This window comes from Otolemur garnettii, unplaced genomic scaffold, assembly GCF_000181295.1.
Source record: "Otolemur garnettii isolate 467f Iridium unplaced genomic scaffold, OtoGar3 scaffold00080, whole genome shotgun sequence".
NCBI classification, from domain to species: Eukaryota; Metazoa; Chordata; class Mammalia; order Primates; family Galagidae; genus Otolemur; species Otolemur garnettii.
Genome location: NW_003852475.1, coordinates 4771162 through 4791079, shown reverse-complemented (window position 1 = coordinate 4791079; position 19918 = coordinate 4771162).

Below are 19918 nucleotides of genomic sequence, written 5' to 3'. Positions count from 1 at the left end.
GTGACCTAAGATGTGATCACTTTTGGAGTATGTTCTGTGGGCTGATGAGAAGAATGTATATTCAGTTTTGTTAGAATGAAATGTTCTGTAGATGTCTGTTAAATGCAAATGTTGAATGGTTACATTGAAATCTAAAAGTTCCTTGCTTAAATCCTTATTGGATCATCTATACAACACTGCCAAAGGAGTGTTAAAATCTCCAACAATTATGGTGCTGGAGGAAATCAAGTTGCTCATGTCTGTTAGAGTCTCACTTATAAATTCAGGTGCACTCTGGTTGGGTACATAAATATTAATAATTGAAATCTCATCATATTGAGTATTACCCTTAAAAATGAACCATTCTTATTTTTCCTTACTTTTGTTGGTTTAAAGCCTATGGTATCTGAGAAAAAAATTGCAACACCTGCTTTTTTCTGATTTTCATTTGCTTGAAATATAGATGACCATCCCTTCACCCTGAGTCTACATTTTATTTCTTAAGGTGAGATGAGTTTCTTATATGCAGCAGATATCTGGCCTGAGTATACAGTTAGCCAACCTGTGCCTCTTTAGAGGATAATTTAAGCCACTCACATTAATTGAGAATATTGATAAGCTTGATAGAATTTTGGATATTGAGTTTTCCGCCTCTGTGCAAGTTGGAATTTGATCAGAAATTTCTGAATGAGTTTACTTTGTGGTGGAGGATTGCACTAGTCATTATGGATGATAGGTCTGAGAATATCCTGGATAGCTGGTTTAATTGTGGCAAATTTCTTCAAAATGTGAATGTCATTAAGGTATTTAATTTCTCCATCATAAATGAAACTCAGTTTAGCTGGATTCAGGATTCTGGATTGAAAGTTTATTTTGTTTTAGGAGATTATAAGTTGATGACCACCCTCTTCTCACCTGAAAGGTTTTAATGGAGAGATCTGCAGTTATTCTAATATTCTTCCCCTTGTAGGTTAGGGTTTTCTTATGTCTGGCTGCTTTCAGAATTTTCCCCTTCATATTAACTTTAGTGGAGTTAATTATGATGTGTCTGGGGGTTGTCTTATTCAATTTGAGGCATGCTGGTGTTCTGAAACTGTCTGCTATCTGAATTTCAGAATCTCTTGGCATGTCTGGAAAGTTCTCCTACATAATCTCATGAAAAGGGGCCTCTATGCTTTGTGAAATAACTTTGCTGCCTTCAGGAATTCCTATCATGTGAATATTAGTTTTCTTCAAATTATCCCAAAGCCAAAGCTCTCTGAGAGAATGATCTGTTTTTGCTCTCCAATTCTCTTCCTCTTTGAGTGCTTGGGAGCGTTAAAAGCTTTGTCTTCAATATCAGAAATCCTTTCTTCTGCTTGCTCCATTCTGTTACTGAGGTATTCTAATGTATATTGCAGATCTTTGAAGGCTGTGTATTCTTGTCTCAGTGTGTCAAAATCTTTGGTGATTTTGTCTTTGAATTCATTGAATTCTTGAGACAACTTTTGAATTGATCCTTGAATTTCTAATTCCAACTTTACCTCCATTCTATTAATCTTATTTGCAATCCAAACATTTAACATTTTTGTAGAGTTTCTATCTACTAATGCCATACATATCCATCACTTTATTATCACATCCACACATTCTTGCAGTTCTGGGTCTGCTCATGTGCCAGCACAGCAAAGCCTTCCACAGGCTTCCTCCATGGTAGTGCAGAGGAACCCTGGCCAGAAAGAAGAGACACCTGTGGTAACTGAGGGAAGGTGTTATCAAGTTCCACCTATGTACATCTTGCTGCCACAGCAAGAGCAGGAGCTAACAAAGTGAGCTGAGAGGATGCAAGATAGGGCACAAAAGATGGCCATAGACCAAGGGGAGGAACTAAATAGCATAGCTGAGAGGAAGCAGAAATGACAATTAGAAGAACCTGTAGTTGTGTTTCATTTTTCATATGCAAGTGTGAGTGATTGTAAATTGGTTTCACAATGTACAAATGACTTAATTAAAAAAAAAAAAGAACATGTAAGGATCTGAGACTGGATTCTTCTAAAAAATTTAAAACAGATGGGCCTGGGTGGTGCCTGTGGCTCAAAGGAGTAATGTGCCGGCCTCATATGCTGGAGGTGGCGAGTTCAAACCCAGCCCTGGCCTAAAACTACAAACAAACAAGCAGCCACACATTCTTTTTGTTTTTACCAAGCTTTCTCCAATCTATAAAAAACTTATTCTAAAGCACACATACAATACAGTAGCCACTAGCCACATGTGGCTATTTACATTTACACAAAATAAAATTAAATAGAATTACAAATTCAATTCCTCAGTCACACAAACCACATCTCAACTGCTCAAAAGCCACATGCAGCTAGTGGCTACTATGTTGTTGGATTAAACAGATACAGAACTTTCCATCATCACAGAACATTTGATTGAATGGCATTGCTTTTCTATATTATTGCCTGATGCCAAGAAAGATAAGGTGGGGACAGGGGAGAGGGGGGAATATAATGTCTTGAATTTCCTAAGGCTATGTCCATTGGGCAGACATACAGGAATTTTTCTCCCTTAAGCTTTCCATCCAACTAAGAATGCAGGCCCATCTGGATGGTAGCAGGATACCCAGAGCCAAGACTTCTGGGCCTCTGACAGCACTGGTTTCAAAGCACATGCCCTTTGGTAGAGTAGGCACCACACTTCTGAGCAATAGAATGTTGCCTTCTCACCCACTGTTGGCACAGTGGAAACTCAGCACTAATGAGAAAGGGAGCAAGTCCAGCCATGCTGCAGAGCCTGTCACCAAGCACCCTTGCAGACATGTGGCCAGCTCACTAGCCACATCACCCTCTTTATGGAGCTCCAGCTGAGGATGAGATCCTCTGTATACATGCACATTCCTAAAGAGACACACAAGGGAAAATGTGCTCCTGACAGCACATAGGGGTTTAAAAGTCCTTAGGCCTCCATGCTGTTCCTTTTGGAGCCTTTAGAGATTGGGGGTGATTTTCCCGAGGGGTGTAATAGGGGCTCCCACACTTCTACTGACCTACCTACTATAGACTTGATAGGCCAAGGCTGCATAACTCCTGGCAGAGAGAGGCCATGGGAAATTGACAGGGCCCATCCAGAAAATACTGTCATGCCAGCCTGGATCTCACCTCTGCAGGAACCAGCCAGGCCTACACTCACTCAAAAGGTTAACGGACTTGATGTTTTTCTGCCCTGACCTTCTCTAATGTCAAAATTTATTTCTGTGTCTGAGTAATCCATGCTAATGTAAAAATGGTAAAGATGTTATCCCATGAGGCCTAATGTCAACAAAAATATTCTTGAGATGCAAAGTCTTAACTCAATACTCCTCCAAGAGGAAATCTATTTGTTGAGCCAGAAGTAACTAATGCACGTTAGCAATATCTCCCATGTTTACAGCCACATCCACTACCTCCCATGTGCAAAGAGTAATGATCATGGAGCCTGGAAAAATCAAACACAGCCCTCTGTGAGGATAATGTAAACTTTGTTGACCTTTGCCTTACCTGCTTGCTAACAGGGCTGACCTAAGCACCTGACACACATCGTAGAAGGTAGATGGGCACTCCTTGGCAAACACTATCAATCTTTCCTCTATCTTTTTTCCTCATAGCTCATGTGTCTGTGCTTTTGTACCTTGACACCCTTTGGATGCAATATGTCTTTCTTAGCCTTACATGACCACCTTACTTCTTAATCCCTAGTACTGGGAAATTTTCCTAGCATTGGTTCCTTAATTACCATCTCACTTGGCTTGCCAAGACCTGGAGAGCAAGGCTTGAAATATATATAATCCTGAAAACATAGTTAGTACACCAAACAGAGGCAGAATCCAATAGTGGAGGCAGGGCTAGATTGTCTCTAACATTATGGCAATATGACAACCCATCAGAGAATTTAGATGTTAAAACTCTTGGCTTTGGCCAGGTGCAATGACATGTACCTGTCTGTAGTCCCATCTACTTGGGAAGCTGAGGCAAAATGAAAAGTTGAGTCCAGGAGTTAAAGGCTGGGCTGAGCTAAGATTGCATCTATGAATAGCCACTACACTCCAAATGGGGCAATATAGTGACACCCCCATCTCTGAAAAAAAATTTGGCTTTAATGTCTACAATCAAATTATTGCTATACCAAATAACAGCCATGGAACCCTAGGAGAGTTATTTAGCTTCCTTACACCTCACTTCCTCAGCCATGAAATGTGATCTGAATGTCATCTTCATAATAGGGTTTTTAGAGAAATAAAAATAGGATAAAGTATAAAAAACATTTAGCATAGTGTCTTCATCATAGTTAGCTATTAAGTAATAACAGGTATAATTACTAGTATTATTACTTTTTCTATATATTTATCATTATCATTATACACTTAATAATTGTCAGGGCTCCTTGAAATCTGGTTAGAGTTCACAGTCAAAAGGGATGGAAACAAGAAAGACAAGATCTGTACCCTAGAAGAATAAACTTTGCTCTTGTGACTCTAGATATCCCAGGACACAGTTGCCACACACAGAAATGATTAGATTTAAGTGCCTATTTATTTTGCCAGATTTTTTCCCTATTCTCTCAACTTCTAGAAAAGAATTAGACATTTATTTAATCAGCTAGTCAAGGGAAATTTTCCCTTTATTACTTTCACAGAACTGAGAGTATAAAGAATGTGATCATTTACAAAACCAGGTGAAATGGCTCATTTTTCCTTAATTTCACCACATTCTTTAGGTGATATTTTCATGAACATGGCAAAAAAAAAAAAAAATCAACAGAGGATGATTCAGTATTTTCTGAAACAGATTTTTACAATGACATTTTGCAACAAGTTAAGAATTATTTCTTAAGGAAAAGAAAATTCTTATCTTCACAGACAAACAAAAGAAAGAAAAAATCTACAAAAGTGACATTTTTCTTCCCCAGAGACCATCTTTCTTTCTATAAGACCTGCCTTTCACCTCTGCAGTCAGCTGCAGATGTTAATAGAAAATGCTTTGGTGTCTCTAACGCCTGCAAATCGTGAATCATTTCCAGTCCCTGTAGAAACGAAAATTAACATCCTGAGTTTATGGTGTTGGCATTCATCTACAAAAACCAGGCCTCATATTTGAATATAAATATTTCTGGATGAAAAGCAACGCACGAAGAAAGGAATACCAAACTTCTCACATCCTATTTATCTCTGCTCCTCCTCCTCAACCTTTAAAAACTGACATACACACAACAATTTAAGACCCTTTGTACTGGTTCAAAAAACTACTGGCACCATAGCAATCAAACACCAAAGTAATCCACTCCAATGAATCCTTTTCAAATAGCCAGCTAGAGCAATTCACAGGTGTATTCTTTGTCCTTCCACTTTAATAGCCATGACCGGAGTGTGTAGGCCATAAATAATTATCTGAGGGTGAGGGACAAAGGAGAAATGAAGGGAGGAGTCATTCCAAACAAAGATTTTATACTCCTGCAACATCAGTGGCCGCCAAATGACATTTAATCTGCTTTTGCTTTTGTGGTCAGTGAATAGACATTCCATTCTTCACCTGATACTAAGCACACCAATATTTTCCCAACCTACTGAGAGTGGAAGAGGCAAAAACCATCATAAAGACAAACACTTCTATTTACTCTCAGATTATATAGTTAGGAAGCCTGGAATCCTTCTTCAGGGAGAGATTTCAAGGATGGCCTGATGAGAATTGCTCCGTCACATTATTTAAAATTACAGAAGTTTTGGGCAGTGCCTGTGGCTCAAAGGAGTAGGGCACGGGCCCCATATACTGGAGGTGGTGTGTTCAAACCTGGCCCCAGCCAAAAACTGCAAAAAAAAATTACAGAAGTTTCCAGGGTCTTCCACTGTCTCCTTCATTGACAGCTTAACAAGAAGGCCAGTGGCTAACTGGCCTGGAGAATTCCTTTTCTCTTTCCTTGTAAAGTAATTAGTGATATTTTCAGGAAGGCTACTGCTTCTTCTCTGAGAGCAATGCCAATCCTGGCAGATGGGGGTTATGAGAGAAATTGACATGACATGCTTTTTGTACAATCTGGTCAATTATATAATCTTACTATTAATCTAACCTCGTGATGAGCAACTAGTTCACCTAAAACTAGGATTGACAAATAAAATACGGAATACCTAATTAAATCCAAATCTCAGAGAACCAACAAATATTTTTTAGTGGGTGTTTTATGCCATACTTGGGGTATTCTTATGCTAAAAGCTACTTGATATTTACCTGAAATTATCTGGCAATCAACTTAGAAAAATCAGTTCCTCCTACACTTTATTTGCTGAATTTGGCAACCCTATTTGGAAACTTCGTATGGTTAATTAGATAATTATTCACAAAATATTCATATGCCTAACTCCTCTTCCATCTTCAATGGTTGAATTCAATTACTCACTCATTAAAATTTGACTTGGTCAAGTGACTTGATTTGTCTCTATGGCAGGTCGAGTGTATTTCCCCATTGAATCAGGTTTGGCCAGGTGAATTGCTTTGGCCAGTGGGATCTTAACAGATGTGATGTAAGCAAGGGCTTGAATTGGGTTTGAATACATGGACTAGAATTCTTCTACTTCTCCCATGACAGTGTTTTCAAGAAATAGCCTGGGCTTCCAGAATGAACGCATGTGAAAAAGTCCTGAGCCCAACTTTCTGTGAGGAACTGAGCCCAAGCTCAGCAAAGGTGCCCAACCAAGTCAACCTGATCAGCCAACTTCAAGCCAACCTATAGTGTTGCTTTAGGCTCTGAGTCTTGGGGCTATTTGTTATGCAGCACTCTTATAGTAATGGCTAACTAAGATACTTCCAACATTGGTTCTAAACATATAAAAACATCTTTGTTTCCTTACACAACGTCTCAGAATAGCCAAACTTCCCTTCAGTTTTCACCCCCTGCAGATGCGGTAATGCTAAAATGTTGAAGGTGATCTGCCACTACTGCGCTGGTGGTCAGAATAAGTGGATTAATGTCCCAACTTTGCTATTTTCAAACCATAGAATTGTGGTAGAGGTAAAGAAGTGAATTTCCTCGAGTATGTTCCTCTAACTAATAATTTGTATTCATCTGCTCACTAAGATTTAAATGAAGAACGAATGAACCAATGTGTCAAAAGTGCTTTGGTAAAGTTCTGAATGAATATATGTGTAAAGTGCTTAGAAACATGCCTTGTGCATAGTAAGCACTATATTTGAATGTCTGCTAAATAAGTATATGCATGTAGAAATACACACATATACACATGTAAAAAACTGCACTGTATGCTCTATTCAGCAACATTTTTTAGCATGTGCACCATATTAAACATTATAGATAATTATAGAATAAGTAAGGATGGTGTTAAGAAACTAAGAGGAAGATTTACAAACCTCTAGAGAGCTCTTCCGGGAGAGCCAGGAAAATCTCTCTAGAAGAAAAAGATGTGCGATGTTATTATTACATGCCACATTAATTTACAGCTCTCTCTCTCTCACTCACATGCACAGATGCATACTGTGCAAATGATGTCATGGAATTTCTTTCATAGGTTCTGAGACATGATCACTTAGAGAATGACAACTCCTCACTCATTCCACTGTAAATGCTTATATTTTCTCAGCATAAACATAAATAAATGGTTCAGAGGAGAGGGAAGAGGAAAGCAAGGACCACAAAAACCCCTTGGAAACTATAAATCAGCTTGACTGAGACTGTCATTTTCAGAAGAGACAGGTTAACTTTTTTGTTTGGTTTTGTTTGGGTAGCATGAAGCCTACTTTTCATGCAAAAGATTTGAACTTTTCTATTTTCAATTTACATTGTTTTTATAAAACAAAAATGGACCCTTTTATCTCCCCCCAAAAGAATTATTAATACATTTTTCAATCAAGTTCTATTTATATAGCTATTGTCATTTTAAGCAGGGCTCCAAGCTTCATTATAGTTACAAAAACTATGTTTCAAAGTGTGACCTGAGTTGTGTGAAATTGAAAAGCAGGGAAATTCTAGCGCTAATAACATCACTAATGGCCTTAGTGAGGACAGAACATCAGAAAGAGAGATACAGAGTGAGTGAGAAAGGAAAAGAAAGGGAAGGAAATAAAAGGAAGGGAAGGGGGAGAAGGGAAGATAGAGAAAGGGAGCTGAGGGGATGGGTGGGGAGGGAATGGAAGGGAAGGAAATGTTAGATTTGACAATAGTTATACAGAGAATCAATCAACAAACATTTCTTAAGAGCCTATTTACCCTGACTGTAGGACCTTTCATCCTAAATAAAAGATGGCTCCTATTCTGAAGGAGTTTACAGTCCCATGTAGAAGACAGACAAGGGAATAGGCAATTATAATAAAATTACAGAAACTTAAACCATACACTGTGAAGACACATAGGACAGAAAATTGAAGAACTGCACAGAAGAGTTAAAGGGCGGTTACAGAGCCCATTTGATCAGGTGCAACACCAGGAGGTGCAGGAGATTGATTTTATAGAGCTTACTCTGGCAATAGTATGAAATCTGGGTCAGCAAGAGGGAAAGCCAGAAGATAACGCCAGTCAGGAGGCTGTCCAGGGGTAAATACCAGAGCCTCTTCCCCAAGAGTAGCCCTATGTGCTTTGTCATAAGGTAAAGCTTAACTTTCCAGATAGGTTAACCCAACTTCCTTTGATCTGTCCTGTCACTTTTGCTGCATTCTGTGATCCTCAACTGATATTAAGCAGCGTCTGTCATTTAAATTCTTCTCTGAGAATGTAATTTCCTTGGCTTCAGCATGAACAATCACTCTGGTAAATTTGCTTCACTTTGCAACAATGAATGGCATAAAAAACATCAAAATAAAACAAACATAAAACAAGAGCAATTCAAGGCTGAATTCTGTTTCTCTGAGAAGCAAGAAGGTTTAGCAAAAAGAATACAAAACAGGGGTGCAAAATCTAGAGGTTTGGGTTCTAGCACAGGCCTCCTGCCTGTGAGCTCTGCCACTGAGATGACCCTCTGTCATTGGCAGGTGCCCAACCTGAGTAACTTACAGGTGAGATATGATATCCTCAAGCATTTTTAATTTCTCCAATTCTGTGATTCCAGGATGAAAAACTAATATTCACTAAAGCCTATTCTATGTCATGTACTATTAAACTAAGCACACTACATGTTTCATTAGACTGCAACCCTATGTGCTGTACCTTGTTGTACCCACTCAACAAATGAAGAAACTGAAACCCATTGATCCTGACCATGTTGGTCAAAATCACAATGAAGTGACAGAATCATGATGAGAATCTAGGCCTAGCTAATTTCAAAACCACTATGTTTTCAGTAAGTTTTTTCCACAGTATTCTGGACAGGTATGATTAGTATGGAAATTTTGGAAACAAATAATATAAAGAATCATACTAACTTGTCTTATATCTACTTCTAGAATTGTGACATTGTGCTGGTTTTTGTTTTCTTCTTTATGTCTAGACATAACAATATTTTATATTTTCCTTTTTAGCATATGCAAATATTCTCTCATTCTCAATGTCTAACTTTCATACAGCTTTGTACCATGCTCTATTTACTAAAATTTCCTTATGAGAATTTTTTCTATTAAAATTCTTTGTAAATATACTATGACTGCACCATAATTTTAAACTACTCCCCTGGTATTAGATATTTAAGGTATGTTTTCATGAGTTTTATTTTTTAATATAATACTGTGTCAAGCATCTTTTGGAGTGAGTTTGAGAGGATGATTTACAAAGTGTATTAACTATTTTCTGTGTTCTTGTTATATATTACCAATATTTTTTACAATTTAAAAACAGTTTAAGCAACTCACCTTCTCACAAGCCATTCTATCAAAGTGTCTATTACATGCAGTCTTGCTGACATCATATTTTAAAATATTTAAATATCAATAGCCAAATGTATCTTATTTTCTCTTCTGTTGTCCTTAAAAAGAGGTTGAAGATGTTTCTTATGTTTACTAGTTATTTTGATTTCCTTTGATAAATAGCTTGTCTACTTCTCTACTGAAATCCTGGTGTTTTACTTTTCCATGTATGGGGTCTCCTTATCTATCAGTATCTTCAACCTGTTGTCTTTCATGCCTGTCAACTGAAAGTTGTAAAACAGGGGTAAAGTTATAAAACAGTTGTACTGGGGGATTGTAAAATGCCCTCAGTACAAGAATTCCAAGTTCTGTTTTTCCTTTTAGAGAACATAAATATAATTATGTGAACCCAAAAAGCAGAAGGGTTGTACCATAAAAAATTGGTACAAAAGATTTAGGGGAAAAACAATAATCAGTCAGTATTGATGGTCATTCAATTGGCCCTCACCTTCGTAATGACAGGGGATTAAATCTGGGCATTAAGGTTTCCAGGAATCTCTTGTGGATAAATCTCTTTGACCCTGAGACAGTCGCACTACCTATGGGTTTCAATGACCACAGGCAGTTTGCAAGCAAGATGTTGACTGCCTTCATAGCAGGGATCTGATCAGGCGTCCTCAGACTACTGCCCGTGGGGCATATGTGGCCCACCTAGGATATTTATCCGGCCCACCGGCTGTTTTTGCTACCATTGCCTGTCCTGCTTAGCAGCTGACTCATCCCAGGGCCCACAGTCCGGCCCTCCAACGGTCTGAGGGACAGTAAACTGGCCCCCTGTTTAAAAAGTTTGAGGACCCTTGCGAGTCTAGGTTATTGCCTCCCATCCTTACAGACTGGCCTCAGCTGATGTGATGTCAGAAATTTCTCACCATTCCACTTTTGCAATAGAATCATTGACTTGTTCTGCCTTCCATGTTTCTGAAACATTAGCGCCTTATCAGGTTTCTGAGAGCCTTAACCTTTCCCTTACCATCAGTGAGACATGACCTGAACATTACTCATTTTCTTACTCATCCATTCATTCAAACAAATATTATGCCAGGCACTGTGCTTGGCAGTGAAGACAAATATGTTCAATCCCTAACCTCCTGGATTCTAGTGAGTAGGAAAGACATAAGTGTGAAGTCACACCAATAAAGGTGACAGGAGCAGTGTCCTGTGGAAGCACAGCAAGAAATAAAACTGGAGGGATTGATGAGCAGACCCATTAGACCTCAAACAATAGGTCTTTCTGGCTATTGGATGGAGAATAAAAAAGGGAACAAGGGATATTGGAGCCTGTCATTGTGGTCCAGGAGAAGCAGTGAGACTAACTTCTACTAGGATAGATGCAGAGATGGAGTTGGAGAACTTCTTCCCCTAAGGTTCTTATTTCTTCACCTGCTCTTTTCCTGGTCCTACTCATCTGCATTGTCAAACCCTGTCCCTATCACCATAGCGGCATGGCTGAGTAGGGAAAATGTACTTAAAGTGAGAAAAGGTAAAGCTTACCATAAATACCTTTTGGCTGCCACTTAAAGAACAAAAACCAGCTGGAGTGAGGCTGGTCCTAAAAAGCCATTTAATTCAATGTATTAAATTCATTTAATTTCTGTTTCTTTCCCCAGTCTTGGCCATTTTAGTCTCTCCTTATTTGTAAGACACTAAAAGCAAATCTTTCCTCCAGGTAGAAAAGTATTAATAACATCATATTGGGAATTCATGCTGTCATTCTAAAATCTCTTTGGGGCCTTTTAAAATGTATTCCTTAACTTGATACTAGAATGTGTTGAGTATCTCTCTCCTGTGTCTGGTACTTTTCCAAGTACAGGGAATATAGTGATAAACAAGATAGCTGGCATTACCACCCAGATAGAACTTACATGATGAGTGGGACGTGGACATGTACATATAATGAACAAATACATAAATGAACATATATTTATATTCATATTTATAATTTCAGATAGTGGTAGTAATTATTGTGAAGAATTTAAAGAGGATAAAGTGATGGTGGGGAACTACTTTAGGTTAGAGGGGTTGGAGGAAGCCTCTTCAGGGGGAGGTGACATTTGAGCTGAGGCCGGACAAAGACCTTGGGGGAAAAGAACTCCAAAAGAGAAAAAGGAAGAAAGCACAAAATGTTTGTGTTTGTCAGCTTATATTTCTTCCAGCCTCCATCCAACCTGGGCTTCCGATTAACTACTTCCAGCTTTCTCCGCAGCTTAGTTATTCTGTGAATGAGTTTGGCAGTAATATCTCCTCTGCTGGAAGCAGCTCTAAAACTTTTTCCCTTACAAGCTGCCCTCCCCCAGAGGCATCCCTCTGACTTTATTGGGGGCAGGAAGGAAGTGGGGAAAAGGAGAATCTATTTAGGCCGGAAGAGCACAGGAACTGTCTGCTTGCTCTCCAGAGTCCACACAACAAAAGGGAGACTTTCTACCAGCTCAGCAGTACTAAAAAAATATTCTGACCACCTGGAACAAGTCATTTTAAGATGTGTTTTGGTTAGTATACAAATTCTTGACAACTTTGCCTATTTCTGTCATATTTTACTAGTTTATTTCTGTTCAACAACCATAAAAATAATGTGAATGGTACAATGCCTCATTTCACCTAGAGTTATAGGCTCTTTCTTAAATTTTCCCAGGCAACTACTTTCTTGTATCCTCTGGCAAGCCCCATACACAGTGTACTAACCATTTCCACACATCCTTTCCAGAGCTTGGCCCATAATGGCTCCTTCAATAAACATATTTCCAGAACACAGAGAGGAGGCGCCTGGTAGTCACCACTCTGTTCAGTTTTTGAGCCCTGTTGGGCTCCTTTCACTTTGTTTTTTCTCAAATCCCTGGTGGAGGACCTGAATGTCCCAGCCCAAGACACAATTGCTAAATCTACCTGATCCCTTCCTGTCCCCAGTGGAGCAGAGGCCAGTGAAGGAGGAGCCTAGGGAGGCCCTGGTTGTCACAACATTCATCAGAACATTCTCTGAACCCACTTTAGGAGGAAGCACCAAGATGAGCTCAGTTCAGACTTACTGTCACTTCCCTGTTCTACTGCAGTGGGTCCCTATGTGGCCTCTGGTCTCCAATCTCATCCCCTCTGATCAACCTATCTTCCACAGAGCAGCAAGGGAGATCATTCTAAATTGCAAATCAGATCATGCCTTTCTCTCCTGCTTAAAATACTTCTGCTAATCCTTGTTAGGGAGAAAACAAAGTGCCCCCTCTTCAGTGCTTCTAAGTTTTCCAAGGTTATTTCTTCTTTTGTTTTCCTTTTGCATCAGTTCCCCTCCCAATGTCTCTGCAGGCTTACGTTTTCAGGTGCTGCTCTCTTTGGATATACATAAGTTCTCTTCTGTCAGAAAAACTATTTATTTATTTATTTTTTATATATCTTTCAAATCTGAGTCCTATCCTTACCTCTTCTGGAATCATCCCCTGCCTGTCACATCCATCCTTAACCATGATGGAAGAAAGCTTCCTTGTCCCGTGAAACACTGACCATGGCTCTATTACTGAATCACTGAGTGTCCACTATTGGCTTAAATGGTGTCTTCTCCATCCCATTTTTATATACACAAGAAATGGAATTATCTTATCCTTGTGTAGTGTCCAACATAAAAACAGACTTCACATCTGTTCCACAGGCATTTGTCTTGCTGAATTGGGAATAAAGGTAAGAGACACCCAGTCCTTGCCTCCTGGAGCAAGCAGAATTATTGGGAACAAGTGTGTTTACAAATAATTGCATTTCAAGTTTAGTGTCCCTTATCCAAAATGTTTAGGACCAGACATGTTTCAGATTTAGGATTTGAGGGATTTTGAAATATTTGTATAATACTCACAGGTTGAGCTTGGGCATTTTCTTTGGGTGTCATATAGGTGATCAAAAAGTTTCAGAGTTTGGAGCATTTTGGATTCTAGGTTTTCAGATTTGGGATACCCAACCCATATACATATGTGTATATATATATATGCACTGATAAGCTATATCACAAGATTTGGGATACCCAACATATATATAAGCTATGTCACAAGAGGTTCATAAATCTTTCATAAGAAAAAAATGCATAAACCAGAGAATACAGCTTTCTAAGGTTATTCTTTTTTTTTCTTCCTTTTACATCAATTCCTATTATGGCAATAATAATAGACAGTGTTGCTTAATCAGAGCTGAGACTCTGGATACAAATTCCAGCCTTACCATCAATGATTAGCCCCTCCAAGACACTATTGCCTCATCTATAAAGATGAGAGTATAAAAATGGGATGTATAATTCATAGGGCTGTAAGAAGGATAAGATTTAATGAAGAATGTACAAAAGCCTGTAAAACAATTGCTGGCATGTATTAAGCACACAATAAACACCAGTGGTTAGCATTTTCAGTCATCATTTATTGTTAACTCAATAAAATGGTAGTCACTGCACCATCTGCTTTACACACACTAGCTGATTGACTCCTTGTGCCTCTACTGCAGAGAAACTCCAGATTATTCCTGCTGGACAGTGAAGAAAGGCAAGGCAGCACAGCCCAGAGTTTCAGAGGGTGGGTTTGGGAATCTGTAAGATTTCACAAAATTTTACAAAATATTTACAAAATATTGTCTATGTGTTGCCTACTTCTTTGTAAAATTTTGTAATAAATATTTTGTAAATAAAAGGACGTTTAGCTATAATTTCCCTTTTTACCTTATGGTGACTTGAGGGGTGAACTTTGGGACAACCTGTAGAATTGATTTTATAGGATTGTTTGGAGATTAAATAAAGCCTGAAAGCTTAACACAGTGTTGGTCACATATTAAACATTCCCCAAATGTGTTGGAAGATATTATTGTCATTATTATTAATATAGTACTATTATTGTTAGGAGGAAACATTTCCAGGGACACTGGAGCACAGGCTTGAGCCAATGTCAGGCTGACTGAAGCCTCATTTTCTGTATTTCTGCCTCAGACCAGTCTGCCAGGTCTGGTGGCAGAGGCTGAGGCTGCAAGGAATGGGGCTGTGACACAGCAAATCAGAAACCCAGCACAAACATACACATGGCATGCTGCCTTTCCCCTTCATGGTGCTCTGACTAATTAAGATCCAACACCTTTCCTCCTGGTCCCATTTGTTTTCACAGATGGATTTCACAATAGAAGTTGGTATTGATGTTTCTTAACATGTTCCAATTATTTTTCCTCTGTAAAAATAAAAAGACAAGCAAAAAAAACCCAAACAAACAAAAAAACCCTCTGCCAAAGATATCCCTCTGTGTTTTGTTTTCATTGATATGCCTAAATATTACCCCTCTCCCCAGAATTAGAAAAATAAAAACATTCCCTGAGCAGCAGCTTCTAGGCATTGACAACACTGGATGTCACCTTTTCCTCCAAAATTGCTGTCATTATCCTGGTGCCACTCTCTCTGGGAGTTCTCCAAAGGAGCAAGGAGTGAGTAGGGCTCTCCAAAAACTCCAAGAAAAGGAGGTAGGATGGCACATGTGCCCTGGGAATGCCCAAGTCCCCAAACATGTCCTCAACAGACTTTTCAAAGTGCTTTTCAGTGATCTATTATTAAGGGCTGCTGTTCTCACATGGGTATGTCCCTGACCTTACTGCTTTGGAACATTAGCTTTGAGCTATTTTTGTGTTTGTGGAGATGGGTTTGGGCTAAGGCACAAACTTGTCACTTTTACTGTCCTTTCTGTGACAGCATTGACCTTGGTGAGATAGCTAAGGTGTAATCTTGGCAGCCCAAGGGAAGCTCTCGGCTTCAGAGAGAAGACCTGGAACCTAGGACTCAGTAGCTCAGGCATCTAACGGCAGACATGCTCCAAACTTCTGGGGCCACTTTGTGACATTGGTCCTTCTCTCTCTTCCTGGGCCCTCTCCATATTTCCTCCCCAGGAGGCTGCTTGGAAAACTGCTACCTTCCCAGCCTGCAGTTGTCATAGTGCTGTCATTACAGAAGAGTAGATAGTGGTATTCAAACTTTTCTTTCTAGAAGAGTCCATAAAAGGCTTTTTAAATTTTTCTTATCCCCTCATAAATTTTTAAGCTTACATCTAAAGTGTTTATCATGTGTTTAATCTTTAAAAAGCATGTGATTTCCAGGCCGTATGTTGTATATGTGCTTTAAAAATATTTTTCATTAAAACCTTTGGGCTGCAGATGTAGTTCATTTAATTCACAGCAAACATCTCCCAGATAACCTAATGAGCTAAGTGGTCTTTATTGTCAGCCAAATCAAGTTTGCTCTCTGACAAAACTCTGGCTTCATGTTTAAAAATTCAACCCAACATGTTAGTAAGTGTCCCTGTGACAAACACCTCATTTCTGAATTTTACGTTTATTGTAGACGAAATGGATCAATCCATAGATCAGTGCATCTATCAAAGTAAAGAAGAAAGGTATCTGCCATAAATCGATCACTAGCTGCCTTTAGCATTTCTTAGCTAAATTCTCTTTAAAAGCATTCTCCCTCAGGAGCTGGACATGCTCAAATTGTCCCTTGTTTTGGTGCTTCAGAGATTCTTAATATCCTGGACAAAGGATAGTAAAATTCAGTATGGGCTAAAGAAATGCTTTTCTCTTAAAAAATGGACAAGGGCAATTGAGAGGGGTGAGCTCTTAGGCAGATCAATTTGAAGGAAGAGGCCCTGTGAAGGCTGACAACATAGACAATGGTTCCCACACAGCCCACACCAAGTTTCAAAGACCTTTGTCCCCAGAGTGTTTCTCAGGGTATGGCTCTAAACAAACCACTCCAACAAGAGTAACTGGTGTCATGTCTTTCCTCTTCTGGATCTCAATTCTCCTTTAAATGGATATTTTTAAGACATTCCTAGATACTGCCTTTTTGGTGATCTCTGTTTGCCATAGACTTCCTCCTTCTGTCCTTTGTCTTCTGTCATCCACTCACATTTTTCACCTGACAGGTGGAAAGGTAGATTTGAATAGGGGTAAAGAGTCCAATGCCACACAAAGTCATAAGTTAAGCATCACTGTAGTCTCTCTTTTCCTCTGTGCCCATTGATGGAGAGAAGTGGCCACACTCCTTTGTATAGTATAGTTGCCTGGGAAAGAATCTTCTTTGTTCTTCTTCAGGTCAAAATGTGGTAAAGGAGTAAAATATGACCTCAGCAGCATCCTTTAGTCCAGTATATCTGATGGGCAATCACAAGGGCTATTCACTGATGGCCAGGTTCTTTTCCTTCAGTGCACATGGTAAGATATTTCTTGAAGTCTCTTGGAGTTAGACTTAACCATGTTACTTGCTGTGGCCAATGAAATGTAAATAAATGCTTTATAAGACAATGAGTTTTACATTTTGTTTCTCTCCCCCTGTTGCAGTAATCATGGAAGTACACATCCAGATGAGCCTTCCAACCGTCTGTGTCCCTGCATTACCACGATGAGCAGAAGACTCCCAGTGGACTGGATTGGACGCACATAAGAAGTAAGAAATAAATTCTTTTGTTGTATTAAGCCACTAAGGGTTTGGAGATGTTTGACACCACAGAATATCTTAACCTATCCTGACTAATACATTTTAAAAGACTAATGTTCAAATTGGGTCCTACTTGTACCTGTGTCTTGTTTCATTTGAAGTGAAACTCAGCAGAGGAGGATGATTTATTGTCTAATATTCCCCAGTACTCTCTATCTATCCAAATCTGATCCATCCTTTGGGACCCAGATTTCCTGTATTTGTCTTAATATTTTTCTTTGCTCCCTTATCTCAAAATGTTCTTCTCCCCTGAACTAGGCATTTATATCAAGATTCAACCCAAATGACTCTAAGAGCTAGACAGGTAGCATAAATGAGTAATTGAGAAAACCATAGAGAATTTGTGTCCCCTAAAGGTATTCTAATATAATTAAAAAAGAAAACAAAAAATTCACTATGCCAGACTAATAAATATAGCTCTGGTTAGCCAGGCTGTAAACTTTGTAGAAGTTGTAAGCAATTCACTTATGTTACTGGTGTTTTAAATTATAATTTTGAGTTCTGCTTTTTCCTTGCATACAAAGCACATAGTAGAAGTAAAATAAACAGTAATGAGTAAAATACATTTAACTTTTTAATGTGGTTTTCTGCTTATCTCTCCAGTAAAAATATAAGCTCACTGTAGGAAAGGATTGCTCTTGACTAAACCAATGTCCTACATAGATTCTGATACAGTGTTTTCATAAATATTTTTAGTGTAATTTACCTTGAGATCTTAGATAGAAATGGAAGAAAATATTATAAATTATTTTTATAATTAGTATACCATAGCTTATTCAGTTTATATGCTTTAGACATCAAATTTATTTCTCCTTGCAACAACTCATGTCATGGCAAAGAAATGGTCAGAAACAATTATGCAGTTATTCTCACCTCTGAGTTAGCTGGGGTGGAGAATGAACCAAGCTGTTCTCTGATTGATGTGAACTCTCAATGGTAATAATTTCCTCAGAAAGTTGCTGGGTTTCCATCTGACATGGTGTAGGCCATCACCTGGGTTAGAAGCAATAAAAATGCACTTTCTATCCAGGTGATGGTCACACTTATAACTTTGACTCAAACTGTATAAAAGCAATCATGTAACCAAAATATCTGTACCCATGTAATATTCTGAAATTAATTTTTAAAAGAGCCTGATACTGCCTAACTGGCTACATATGTGTAATGGAAAGGAATAACTTAGAAGAATTTATCAGCTTGGACTGGATATTTCCTCAAATTGTAAAAATGAACTATAACTCTCAATAGAATGCAGAATGAAAACTGTCCTGTATTTTTGTTGTGTTTGTAGGGATAGTGATGAGGACATTCTCTAGGACAATATGTCACATTTTGTTTTTCATGTTGACCCATAGAAGAAATATCTGACATGTTCTCATGAAGTGAAAAGTTGTGCTTCTCTTGAATGATTGTCTTTTAAAATTCTTTAGACATTAAAAAAAACTACACACACACACAAAAACCAAGATTCCCAGTGTCAGTCCTGATGAAGGGGCACCATTTCCTACTCCACATAGATCAGGCATAGAAGCCTTTTTTATGGAGATTTTAAGAGTTAACTTCTGTCTTAGTACTTTTGCCTGTTTCAATTTCCTTCACTCATGAGCAATTAAATTCATTCATTTTAACGGTTTAATAATTCTGGTTTGTATGCAATGCAATCATCACTGGGAAACAACTTTAAAAAAATTAATCAAGCTTCCTAGTGGCTTCTAGAAACATTGTTAGGGCAGTTTTCTGTCAGAGCTGGCCTGGCCTCAGCAAGATTTTCTAGTATTGTTCTACACTTTTATGTTATTTTTTCAGAAAACTTATTAATCTAGCAGAGAAATATGAAGTTCAATAGCAAAATTGCTCTGACTTTGGGAGAAAAGTATTGTCTAGTGATACTAGAAGATGGAGGAGACTCCCCCAGAGGACGGCCAATTGCCACCCTACTTCCTGATTCACTCATCTGAGAGTTAAACAGCTGTGTGCCTCCTCCAACTCCACAGGCCCAGAAATACACACATTCTCAGAGCATCTGGAAGCATTGTCTCCATCACCATACTCTTCCTCTATTTATATATGTGTATCACACTGAACTGGGGCTTGGAATCCAAGGAGACCCAAGAGGACATGACTCATAGATGTCTGATGCAGAGTCAAGTCCTATCCTTGCTGTGGATGTGCTGGACTGTTACTCAGAGCTGCTGGGCTGTTACTCAGAGCTCACACTTAACTCTGGCCCTCTTGTGTGCCAAATTTAGCCTGCATTCCTGATCCCTTTTCCCCAGAATCACTCTTTGGGGCCAAGAATCTTCTCCATCAGTCTCTGGCTTTGGTCACTGTTTATAATGTCTGCTTCTCCCTTTCCTAATTTATCCTTTAGGATTCAGTTTAGATTTTACCTTGAGTCAATCCCTTAATGCTATTACTATAAGCTCCCAAGACAGAGGCATCTTTCCTTCTTTCTTGGCTTCCTTGCATTTGCTACCTGTGTGGATTCCTCCTGCCTGGAAGATGCATTAGGACCTTGATTCACCTCCTCTGAGGAGTTTGCTATGGGAGCAAAAAAGGTAGACAGGTTTTACTTCTAGAAGTCTTTCTGACCACTTCTCCC